The sequence below is a fragment of the Miscanthus floridulus genome, chromosome 8 (genome assembly GCF_019320115.1).
Source record: "Miscanthus floridulus cultivar M001 chromosome 8, ASM1932011v1, whole genome shotgun sequence".
Classification (NCBI taxonomy): domain Eukaryota; kingdom Viridiplantae; phylum Streptophyta; class Magnoliopsida; order Poales; family Poaceae; genus Miscanthus; species Miscanthus floridulus.
In genome coordinates, this window is record NC_089587.1 from 225,420,068 (window position 1) to 225,431,609 (window position 11,542).

Below are 11,542 nucleotides of genomic sequence, written 5' to 3' on the forward strand. Positions count from 1 at the left end.
TCCGACTACCACCACCGTACACCGGCGACAAGGACAGCGACGATGCAGGCGGCGGCGTGGAGGCGTCACCTCCTCGACCACCACCTCTCCCCTTCCACCTCGACCGCCATCGCCGCCTTCAGATCCGCCTCCCAGCCTGGGCTCGCTCCCCAAGGTAGCTACCATTTCCCTCCTCCGCACGCGTTGCCCCTCCCGGATAGATAGATCTCAGAGCCAGTTGCCTTTCAGGGTTGTGTGGAGCGGATGGCGCGAGGTACATGTCGTCCGCGAGGGCGCCGGCGGTCAAGGGGTCCGGGCATCTCGTCCACAAGGGCACCGGAGGGAGGTCTTCTGTGAGGTGAACACTTGGACTCCGTTTCCTTCCAGTTGATTGCTCCTGAATTAAGCGGCCATAAGTGTTGCGACGGCTTGTACCTGGTTAGCCCTCTGGGTGAGATTGAGCTAGTGTTGTGAATTTGTGATCTATTTCAACTGCCAAACATAGATGGAGTGCCTAGTCAGCCTTGTCATGACCTTTGTGATGCTCAGTTCATCAGATCATGCAGTTCATAGAATCACACTTGGCAATGCATGCACCAGATTGAGTTAGTTGATTGCTTGGTGTGGTAGCTATTGTTTGAAATGTTCGTACCATTAACTTTGCCTGATCTGAAATATAGTGAGGACCCTAGAATTCTGTAGCCTGGAAATTTCTGAGTTACAGTTCCACTCACGGTTACCGTTGCAAGAGTGTGTGGTGATATATGAAAACCTTCAGTAATCTTATTACTAGTATTGCTAGTAAGCTCTTTCTGGTTGATGTTTTCTTTGCAATTGTTAGGCTTTTGTAGCTTTGTGAGTTACAGGCAGGTGGATACTTGTGTTAATTCGTGATGCATATTGGTTTGCTCATGTTAATCAGTTTAACCATGTAGATGATGCATTAATCCTTGTGCCTTTTGAAGTTGTGACATATTTTAGTGGATGGCGTTGCTTGGTTTGGTTTTGCATGGAATCTAAACCGTTGCAACGTAGCCTGAGCCGCTTTTCTTATTTTGCAATGCTACAGTACCGTTCATCTCTTGCACTGTGCCTTCAAAACTCAAAACATGAAATTAGCTATTTAGGTTAGAGTGCATATGTGTGATGTGCTTATATTTCTTGGTCCAGCATGATAGCTCCATCATCGCATCTCCCATATCTGTATGCAAACACTAGAAATTTCCAGTCATAGTTTATAGCTGTCTTAATCATGTACCTTACCTTGGTTTATAATGAACTTTTTTTTTTGCTTTAATAGTGGAATTGTAGCCACGGTATTTGGAGCTACTGGGTTTCTTGGGCGCTATCTTGTGCAACAACTTGGTGAGACTATGATGCTATATAAATTGAATTTATGAATAGAAGGGTTACTCAAACGTTAATTGTTGTGCAGCCAAGATGGGATCTCAAGTGCTTGTCCCATTCAGAGGTTGTGAGGATTCTCATCGCCACCTGAAGATTATGGGTGACTTGGGTCAGGTAAAACAGTAAACAAGTAGATTAGTGTGTTTAGCAATTAAATCCTTTTTTTATTTATTCATCCTTTTGACTTCTGGCAGATTGTGCCGATGAAATACCATCCAAGAGATGTTGATTCAATTAAGGCTGTTATGGCCAAGTCAAATGTGGTTATTAACCTCATAGGTGTGTTTAACTTGGTACATATATTGTATTCAGCTTTTCATGATCACATCTTATTTTGACTTTGTTAACTCCGTTTCAACAGGACGAGAGTATGAAACAAGGAACTACAGCTTTGAAGAAGTAAACCACCATATGGCTGAACAACTTGCAACGGTATGCCCTGTCCATTTTACTTTCTGTTTTAGATACAACAACAACAACAACAACAACAAAGCCTTTAAGTCCCAAACAAGTTGGGGTAGCCTAGAGTTGAAACCCAACAGAAGCAATCAAGGTTCAGGCACGTGAATAGCTGTCTTCCAAGCACTCCTATCTAAGGCTAAGTCTTTGGGTATATTCCATCCTTTCAAGTCTCCTTTTATTGCCTCTACCCAAGTCAACTTCGGTCTTCCTCTGCCTCTCTTCACGTTACTATCCTGACTTAGGATTCCACTACGCACCGGTGCATCTGGAGGTCTCCGTTGTACATGTCCAAACCATCTCAACCGGTGTTGGACAAGCTTTTCTTCAATTGGCGCTACCCCTAATCTCTCACGTATATCATCGTTCCGAACTCGATCCCTTCTTGTATGACCGCAAATCCAACGCAACATACGCATTTCCGTGACACTTAGCTGTTGAATATGTCGTCTTTTCGTAGGCCAACATTCTGCACCATACAACATAGCAGGTCTAATCGCCGTCCTATAAAACTTGCCTTTTAGCTTCTGTGGTACCCTTTTGTCACATAGGACACCAGACGCTTGCCGCCACTTCATCCACCCTGCTTTGATTCTATGGCTAACATCTTCATCAATATCCCCGTCCCTCTGTAGCATTGATCCTAAATATCGAAAGGTATCCTTCCTAGGCACTACTTGACCTTCCAAACTAACATCTTCCTCCTCCCGAGTAGTAGTGCCGAAGTCACATCTCATATACTCAGTTTTAGTTCTACTAAGTCTAAAACCTTTGGACTCCAAAGTCTCCCGCCATAACTCCAGTTTCTGATTCACTCCTGTCCGGCTTTCATCAACTAGTACTACATCGTCCGCGAAAAGCATACACCAAGGGATGTTCCCTTGTATGTCCCTTGTGACCTCATCCATCACTAAAGCAAACAAATAAGGGCTCAAAGCTGACCCTTGATGTAGTCCTATCCTAATCGGGAAGTCATCCGTGTCTCCATCACTTGTTCGAACTCTAGTCACAACATTGCTGTACATGTTTCGGGTTTCATCTCCATTTAAGTGGCTAAGTTTTTACATTGGCTCGCCACGCCTAACACAACCCTCCTCCTTTACCAGGGCTTGGGACCTGCTATGCTGGGACACCAAAAGCGCCCCACCATAGGCGGAGTTTACTTTCTGTTTCAGATCTTCTATCTAAATATGTTGGCCTTTTTTCTGGAAAGGGAAAGTATGATGGATAAGTCTCTATGCTGCTTTGTGGGGCTGTTGGCTGTACTGCTGCCACAAGGAGGGGACTGCTGTTGCTGCCAAGTGCCAAGGACAGCACAGCACCCTTGACTAGCATCTTAGCATCTAGGACTAGCATCTAGGACAGCATCTTAGAGGACAGCATATTAGGACAGCATATTAGCATCTTAGACTAGCATCTTGGCATATGCTTGGCTGCCTAGCAGCTATAAATATGTAACCCCAACCCCTCAGGTTGGTATGGCATTTGTGTGAGCTTGTGTGAGAAATAGACAAGAAAATTGCCCCAACTCCTAGTGTCATCCTCTCTCGATGAGAGTAAGAATTCTCCTACTACCAAGAGTGAGAATTCAGCGACTAACAACTGGTATCAGAGCCGTATTATCCTGTAGCCTGAGCATCTCTTGCTCATCTTCTCTCCCAGCCCCACAACAGCCCCATCTGTTGGCAGCAGCAGCTCCTCCGGCCGCTCCTGTTCACTCCTCTCCCAGCTCGTCTGAAGCAACCCTCTCCCCACGCAGCAGCCCCCCGGTAGCGCGTCATGTCCGCAGGGCAGTCTCAGCGCTCGGTCGCCTCGAGCACGCGGCGTCGGCAGGAGGCCGAACTTGCCGCGGCAGAGGAACGCGAGCGAGCGGCGGCAAGGGCGTCGAGGCTAGCAGCGGCGGAGCTGGCAGCAGCCAGAGCGGAGGCGGAAGCAGCGGCGGCGGCGAATGCAGCGCGTGCGGCGGCGGCGGAGGTCGAGGCTCTGCGCGGCAGCATCGGCAGCTCCATTTCCGCTGACGACACCGCCGACGCGGACCTCGAGCTGCTAGAGAGGGAGGCAGCGCGAGCGCGGGCGGCGCAGTGGACAGCCGCGCACATCCACGAGCGTGGCGGCAGCCCAGACAGGCGTGGACGCGCTGGCGGCGCTCCTGGAGGAGGCGCGCACGGCGGTGGCGCTCCTGGGCCAGCCGCGCACGCCCATGAGCGCGGCGGCAGCCCAGACAGGCGCGGACGCGCCGGTGGCGCTCCTGGAGGAGGCGCGCACGGCAACGGTGGCGGACAGGTCGATGGAGAGCGCGGCCTTCACAGGCAGCGTGGCTCTCTCTCCCCGGATCGGTACCGACGGGTCGATGGAGAGCGCGGCCTTCACAGGCAGCGTGGCTCTCTCTCCCCGGATCGGTACCGTGGTTACCACGGGCTCCAGGCTGTTGTCAGGGACGTCGGTCCCGGCGGTGGGTGGCCTACCCTCACCAAGACCAACTACGTCGAGTGGGCTGCGGTGATGAGGGTAAAGCTCCAGGTGCGGCACATGTGGGAGGCAGTCCGGTATGGCGACGTCGACTACGACCTAGATCGACGGGCGCTGGATGCTCTCATCGCTGCAGTCCCGCCCGAGATGCAGTTCTCGCTTACCAGCAAGCGGACTGCCAAGGAGGCTTGGGACGCCATCGCTGCGGCACGCATCGGCAGCGACCGCGCCCGCAAGTCCACACTGCAGGCACTTCGCAAGGAGTGGGAGAACCTGGCCTTCAAGCCAGGTGAGGACGTTGATGACTTTGCTCTCCGTCTCAATACTCTGTTGCAGAAGATGGTGCAGTTCGGCGACGACACCTACGGCGAGGAGAGAGCTGTCGAAAAGCTCTTCCGCTGCGTCCCCGAGAAGTACAAGCAGATGGCTCGCTCGATCGAGTCTCTGCTGGATCTCTCCACGATGTCGATCGAGGAGGCGATAGGTCGCCTCAAGGTCGTCGACAGCGATGAGCCACAGTCCCTCTCGGGGCCCATCACCACTGGCGGGAAGCTCCTTCTCACTCGGGAGCAGTGGCTTGCCAGCCAAGGTGACCGGAGGAAGGGGGAGCCTTCTTCCGCGACAGGCGGCCGCAAGCGTGGCAAGCCGCGCAAGGCGCGCAGAGACGCCCAGGCCGGGGCGCGAGGACGTGCCGAGGGTGATGCCCGCGGAGGCGCCCAGGGCGGCGCCGCCGGCAGGCACAAGCCAGCACGAGACGACACCTGCCGCAACTGCGGCCAGCTTGGCCATTGGGCCAAGGACTGTCGACAGCCACGACGCGGCCAGGCCCACGTCGCACAGGCGGAGGAGGAGCCGGCTCTGTTCATGGCACATGCCAGCATCGAGCTACCTCCAGCGGCACCGGCCGCAGCGGCTCTCCTCCACCTTGACGAGCCAAAAGCACACGCCCTCCTCGGCGACAGCTCCGGCAACGACAAGACTGACGGGTGGTGCCTCGACATCGGCGCCACCCATCACATGACCGGTCGACGGGAGTTCTTCACCGAGCTTGACTCTAGCGTCCGAGGCTCCGTCAAGTTTGGGGATGCCTCCGGCGTAGAGATCAAGGGCGTCGGCTCCATCATCTTCACCGCCGTGTCTGGTGAGCACAGGCTGCTCACCGGAGTCTACTACATCCCCGCGTTGAGGAACTCCATCATCAGCTTGGGACAGCTGGATGAGAACGGTTCGCGCGTGGTGGTTGAGGACGGAGTCATGAGGATTTGGGATCGTCGCCGTCGCCTTCTTGCCAAGGTATCCAGAAGCGCAAATCGACTCTACGTCCTTAACGTGCAGGTGGCACAACCCCTCTGTCTCGCTGCTCGTCGGGACGACGAGGCGTGGCAGTGGCACGAGCGTTTCGGGCACCTTCACTTTGAGGCCCTGAAGCGGCTCAGTGCCACGGAGATGGTGCGAGGCCTGCCGTGCCTCAACCATGTGGAGCAGCTCTGCGACGTCTGCGTGTTGACGAAGCAGAGGCGACTCCCCTTTCCCCAGCGGGCGAGCTTTCGAGCCAAGGAGAGGCTCGAGCTCGTGCACGGGGACTTGTGTGGCCCGGTGACACCGGCCACACCGGGAGGACGACGCTACTTCCTGCTGCTCGTCGACGACCTCTCCCGCTACATGTGGGTGATGGTCCTCGGCAGCAAGGGAGAGGCTGCGGACGCCATCAGACGCGCGCAGGCTGCTGCGGAGGCGGAGTGCGGCCGCAAGCTGCGCGTGCTGCGCACCGACAACGGCGGCGAATTCACGGCGGCTGAATTCGCGTCGTACTACGCTGACGAGGGCATTCAGCGCCACTACTCCGCGCCGTACAGCCCGCAGCAGAACGGCGTCGTCGAGCGGCGCAACCAGACGGTTGTGGGGATGGCTCGGGCTCTCCTCAAGCAGAGGGGGATGCCGGCTATCTTCTGGGGAGAGGCGGTGGTGACGGCCGTCTACATCCTCAACCGCTCGCCTACCAAGGCGCTCGACGGCAGGACGCCGTACGAGGCTTGGCATGGGCGCAAGCCGGCGGTCTCCCACTTGCGGGTCTTCGGCTGCCTCGCATTCGCCAAGGAGCTTGGCCACATCAGCAAGCTCGACGACAGGAGCACTCCGGGAGTGTTCATCGGCTACGCGGAGGGCTCGAAGGCCTACCGCATCCTCGACCCGAAGACACAGCGTGTGCGCACGGCGCGCGACGTTGTGTTCGACGAAGGGCGAGGATGGGCGTGGGACAAGGCAGTGGACGACGGCTCAGCTCCGACGTACGACGACTTCACTGTCGAGTACGTCCACTTCGAGGGAGCTGGGGGAGTAGGCAGTTCTTCTTCGGCGAGCGCGTCTACCCCAGTCTCCGAGCCTCCACCGACCCCGGCACCTGCTACTCCGACAGCACCACGCTCTCCAGCCAGGACCTCGGCTGCGATGAGCTCTTCGCCGGCTCCACCACAGCCGGCAACGCCACGCACTCCAGCACCGACAGGCACCACTCCGGGCACGTCTACTCCACCACCAGCTCGTGTCGAGCACGGCCCGGTTGAGCTCGCTACTCCGCTCTCTCACGACGAGGAGCGCGTCGACGCGCACCACGACGATGAGCCGTTGCGGTACCGTACGGTGGAGAACCTTCTCGGCGACCAGCCGGTGCCGGGACTGGTGCCTCACGACCTGGAGGACCTGGAGGCGCAGTTGCACCTTGCGTGTGACGACGGCGAGCCTCGGTCGTTCGCAGAGGCCGAGAGACACGCGGCATGGTGCGCCGCGATGCAGTTGGAGATGGATGCGGTTGAGAAGAACCGCACCTGGGAGCTTGCTGACCTTCCTCGTGGTCATCGCACGATCACCCTTAAGTGGGTGTACAAGCTGAAGAGGGATGAAGCCGGTGCCATCGTCAAGCACAAGGCTCGCTTGGTGGCACGAGGTTTCGTGCAGCAGGAGGGGGTCGACTTCGACGACGCCTTTGCTCCCGTGGCACGGATGGAGTCCGTGCGACTCCTCCTTGCGCTAGCTGCCCAGGAGGGCTGGCGTGTTCACCACATGGACGTCAAGTCGGCGTTCCTTAACGGCGACTTGAAGGAGGAGGTCTACGTGCACCAGCCGCCGGGATTTGCGATCCCCGGCAAGGAGGGCAAGGTGCTCCGCCTGCGCAAGGCCCTCTATGGCTTGCGGCAGGCACCGAGGGCGTGGAATGCCAAGCTGGATTCCACGCTAAAGGGGATGGGCTTCGAGCAAAGCCCGCACGAGGCGGCCATCTACCGACGAGGCAATGGAGGTAATGCCCTGCTGGTGGGTGTCTACGTCGACGACTTGGTGATCACCGGCACCAAGGATGCGGAGGTGGCGGCATTCAAGGAAGAGATGAAGGCCACCTTCCAGATGAGTGACCTGGGGCCTCTCTCCTTCTACCTGGGAATCGAGGTACACCAGGATGACTCTGGGATCACGCTTCGACAGACCGCCTACGCCAAGCGCGTCGTTGAGCTAGCTGGGCTCACCGACTGCAACCCAGCTCTCACTCCGATGGAGGAGAGGCTGAAGCTGAGCTGCGACAGCACGACGGAGGAGGTGGACGCTACGCAGTACCGGCGTCTTGTGGGGAGCCTTCGCTACCTCGCCCACACACGGCCGGACTTGGCATTCTCCGTCGGCTACGTTAGTCGGTTCATGCAGCGACCGACGACGGAGCACCAGCAGGCTGTGAAGAGGATCATCCGCTACGTTGCGGGGACTCTCGACCACGGCCTCTACTACCCGAGGTGCCCTGGGGCGGCACACTTCGTCGGGTACAGCGACAGCGACCACGCCGGCGACATCGACACCAGCAAGAGCACGAGCGGGATCCTCTTCTTCCTCGGCAAGTGCCTCATTAGCTGGCAGTCGGTCAAGCAACAGGTGGTGGCCCTGTCCAGCTGCGAGGCCGAGTACATAGCGGCCTCCACCGCTTCGACTCAGGCGCTCTGGCTCGCTCGACTGCTTGGTGATCTCCTCGGCAGAGACACTAGAGCGGTGGAGCTCAGGGTGGACAGCAAGTCCGCTCTAGCCCTGGCGAAGAACCCCGTGTTCCACGAACGCAGCAAGCACATCCGGGTGAGGTACCACTTCATCCGAGGCTGTTTGGAGGAAGGGAGCATCAAGGCGAGCTACATCAACACCAAGGATCAGCTTGCGGACCTGCTCACCAAGCCCCTTGGGAGGATCAAGTTCCTTGAGCTCTGCTCCAGGACCGGGATGGTTCAACTCCCCCACAAGACGACGCACAAGACTTAGGAGGAGAATGATGGATAAGTCTCTATGCTGCTTTGTGGGGCTGTTGGCTGTACTGCTGCCACAAGGAGGGGACTGCTGTTGCTGCCAAGTGCCAAGGACAGCACAGCACCCTTGACTAGCATCTTAGCATCTAGGACTAGCATCTAGGACAGCATCTTAGAGGACAGCATATTAGGACAGCATATTAGCATCTTAGACTAGCATCTTGGCATATGCTTGGCTGCCTAGCAGCTATAAATATGTAACCCCAACCCCTCAGGTTGGTATGGCATTTGTGTGAGCTTGTGTGAGAAATAGACAAGAAAATTGCCCCAACTCCTAGTGTCATCCTCTCTCGATGAGAGTAAGAATTCTCCTACTACCAAGAGTGAGAATTCAGCGACTAACAAAGTATGTAACCTATTTCTGCAAGGGCCATTTAAAATTAGGATTCGATGGTGCCCAGCCATAGTGAAAAAACTTGAGCCCTGGGACCCTGGCTCTGGGCCTCTGGCTCACCTATGCACGTCACATCATCACCAATCTCCCCAGTTCTCTTGCATATGACTGCAAGTTTAGGTTGCCACTTAACAGGATCGTGTAATTCATGGCTGTTGATTTTCACTGTACCTGTGTAGTTGGCTTAGGCTAGGTTGCACCCAGATCTGGCATGACAAATCAAAGATATATTAGCCTTTTCTAGTCTGACATTGGGTAACTGTAGCTGGCCTTTTGGTTAAGATGAATTCTTCTATCTCACTTTTGTCTTTCTTTTTGTAAATGCTTGTAGGGCTTAGCTTCTTGGTTCAGTGTAGAGGATGTTGCTTTACTTCCTTTTTAAAGTATAAAGTAAATAACATGTCTCTCCTCTCACTGAGCCATTGCATCATTGGTCTGTTAGTTTAGGGCTATATTGGCAGGTTCTGATAAGAATAGAACCACTGCTTGTGCATGAGTTTTTGCCCTGAGGAATTTTCTGATTACATAATTTCGTCATCAAGCCACTGCCCTGAGGAATTTCCTGATTACATAATTTCATCATCAAGCCACTAGCTGTTTATGCTGCATAAACAATTGGGAAAAAAAATCCTATCATTTATGTTACTTATGTTTGCAATATGAGAATACAACTCGTGACAAGACTTTCAGCGATGCCTGGCTAGTAACTGGATGTTCTGTTCTACACAGATTGCTAAGGAGCATGGTGGTATCATGAGATTTATCCAGGTTTCTTGCCTAGGGGCATCACCGTCTTCTGAATCTAGAATGTTGAGGACAAAAGCTGCAGGAGAGCAATCAATCTTGAAAGAATTCCCTGAGGTGATAATTTTTTTTTCAGCTTTAGTAATTCACCAGGCTATGATAATTATTGTTTCAGGACCATCCAAAGGCCAAAGCCATCAGTAAATTGTACTCCAGTTTCCCTTTTCTAAGCAATGAGTTTAACCAAAATTTTGTTTATATCCATCGACAGGCTACAATCATGAGGCCTGCTACCATGATTGGCACAGAAGATCGAATTTTGAACAGATGGGCACAATTTGCAAAGAATTGGGGTTTCCTCCCGCTTGTTGGTGGTGGATCTACAAAGTAATTGAGCTTACCTGTTGACTCTCCTCCTGATGCCTGACCTGAAAATGAGTTCAGGACATGAAATGATCTTTTATGCATGCTAGAAGTTCTTTGCCAGCAGTTAAATTACATAATGTTTCGTTTTGCAGGATTCAGCCTGTTTATGTAATCGATGTTGCTGCTGCTATTGTCAACTCCCTCAAGGATGACGGCACTAGCATGGGAAAGATATATGAACTTGGCGGCCCTGAGATTTACACTGTCCATGAGCTGGTAACTGTTACTCCAACCTTGCCCTGATGAATATATTTTAATTTGCATATGTGAAGGAAAAGGAGATGTGATCGTGATTGATTATGACAGGCTGAACTGATGTATGAAACAATCCGTGAATGGCCGCGATATGTCAATGTTCCTCTTCCTGTTGCAAGGGTATGAATTTAATTACTAGTAAATGCTGGCCAGAAAACTGGGCATTAGGTAGACTCTTGTATTGACTTCTGTGGTTCTCAGGCTATTGCTTCCCCAAGGGAAATGTTGCTCAACAAAGTGCCGTTCCCCCTGCCAACCCCTTCCAGTTTTCAACCTAGATCAGATCAATGCATTCGCTGTAGACAACCTCGTGTCTGAAGATGGTGAGGATCTCACTTACAAACCGAGCAATATCTTGTTTCGCTTTGCTCAATGCATCTTGCTCAAGTATTTCCCATACATCCTCTGCAGCTCTCACCTTCGAAGACCTCGGCATCATGCCTCAGAAGCTGAAGGGGTACCCGGTGGAGTACCTCATGTCATACAGGAAGGGTGGGCCAAAATTCGGCTCGACCGTGAGCGAGAAGATGAGGAGCTCCGAGATGTAGGGGCCTCGCCCTGTCTCTGAAGACACTGTAGATTCATGATCATTTAGCTGCAGATGCATTGTTGTGTTTGTTGTTCTGGCCATCCATCGCCGCTGCAGCTGCGGCTGCCTCACCGGTTGGAGCAACAGGACCCAAATTTCCATGCGTGGCTCCTGCTCATTGTCTTGTTTATTTACGCCAATAAGGACCCAAATTCCGTGCGAGTGAAGAGAAGAATCGTTCCAACGATTTTACGGCTGAGAGGTTTCACACAGCATGATATATATAACCCTTGTTTCTGGATACATGGTTCGTTCTGTCCAATTGTTCTGCTTGGTATTCTGCATATTGCAGCTGCAGCTGCTTCTGCTCTGCTTGGGCCGGCACGAACAGAAACGGGAACCCTGCAGTGCAGGCATCTGGGAGTCTCGAACGGTGGGCTGCGTTGCGTTGACAGAATCTCTGTAGCGCTGCGGAAGCTGCTCTGGACTGTGTCTGCCAACAACCAAAGCTGACTTCCTGACGAAATCTGCAACGCTGCAAAATCT

At 53.8% G+C, this 11,542-nt stretch overlaps 1 pseudogene; it reads left to right on the forward strand.

The window, feature by feature from the left end:
• The first annotated feature begins 20 nt into the window (after positions 1-20).
• LOC136478356 (NADH dehydrogenase [ubiquinone] 1 alpha subcomplex subunit 9, mitochondrial-like) lies at positions 21-11,297 on the forward strand (annotated as a pseudogene).
• The last annotated feature ends 245 nt before the right edge of the window (positions 11,298-11,542 follow it).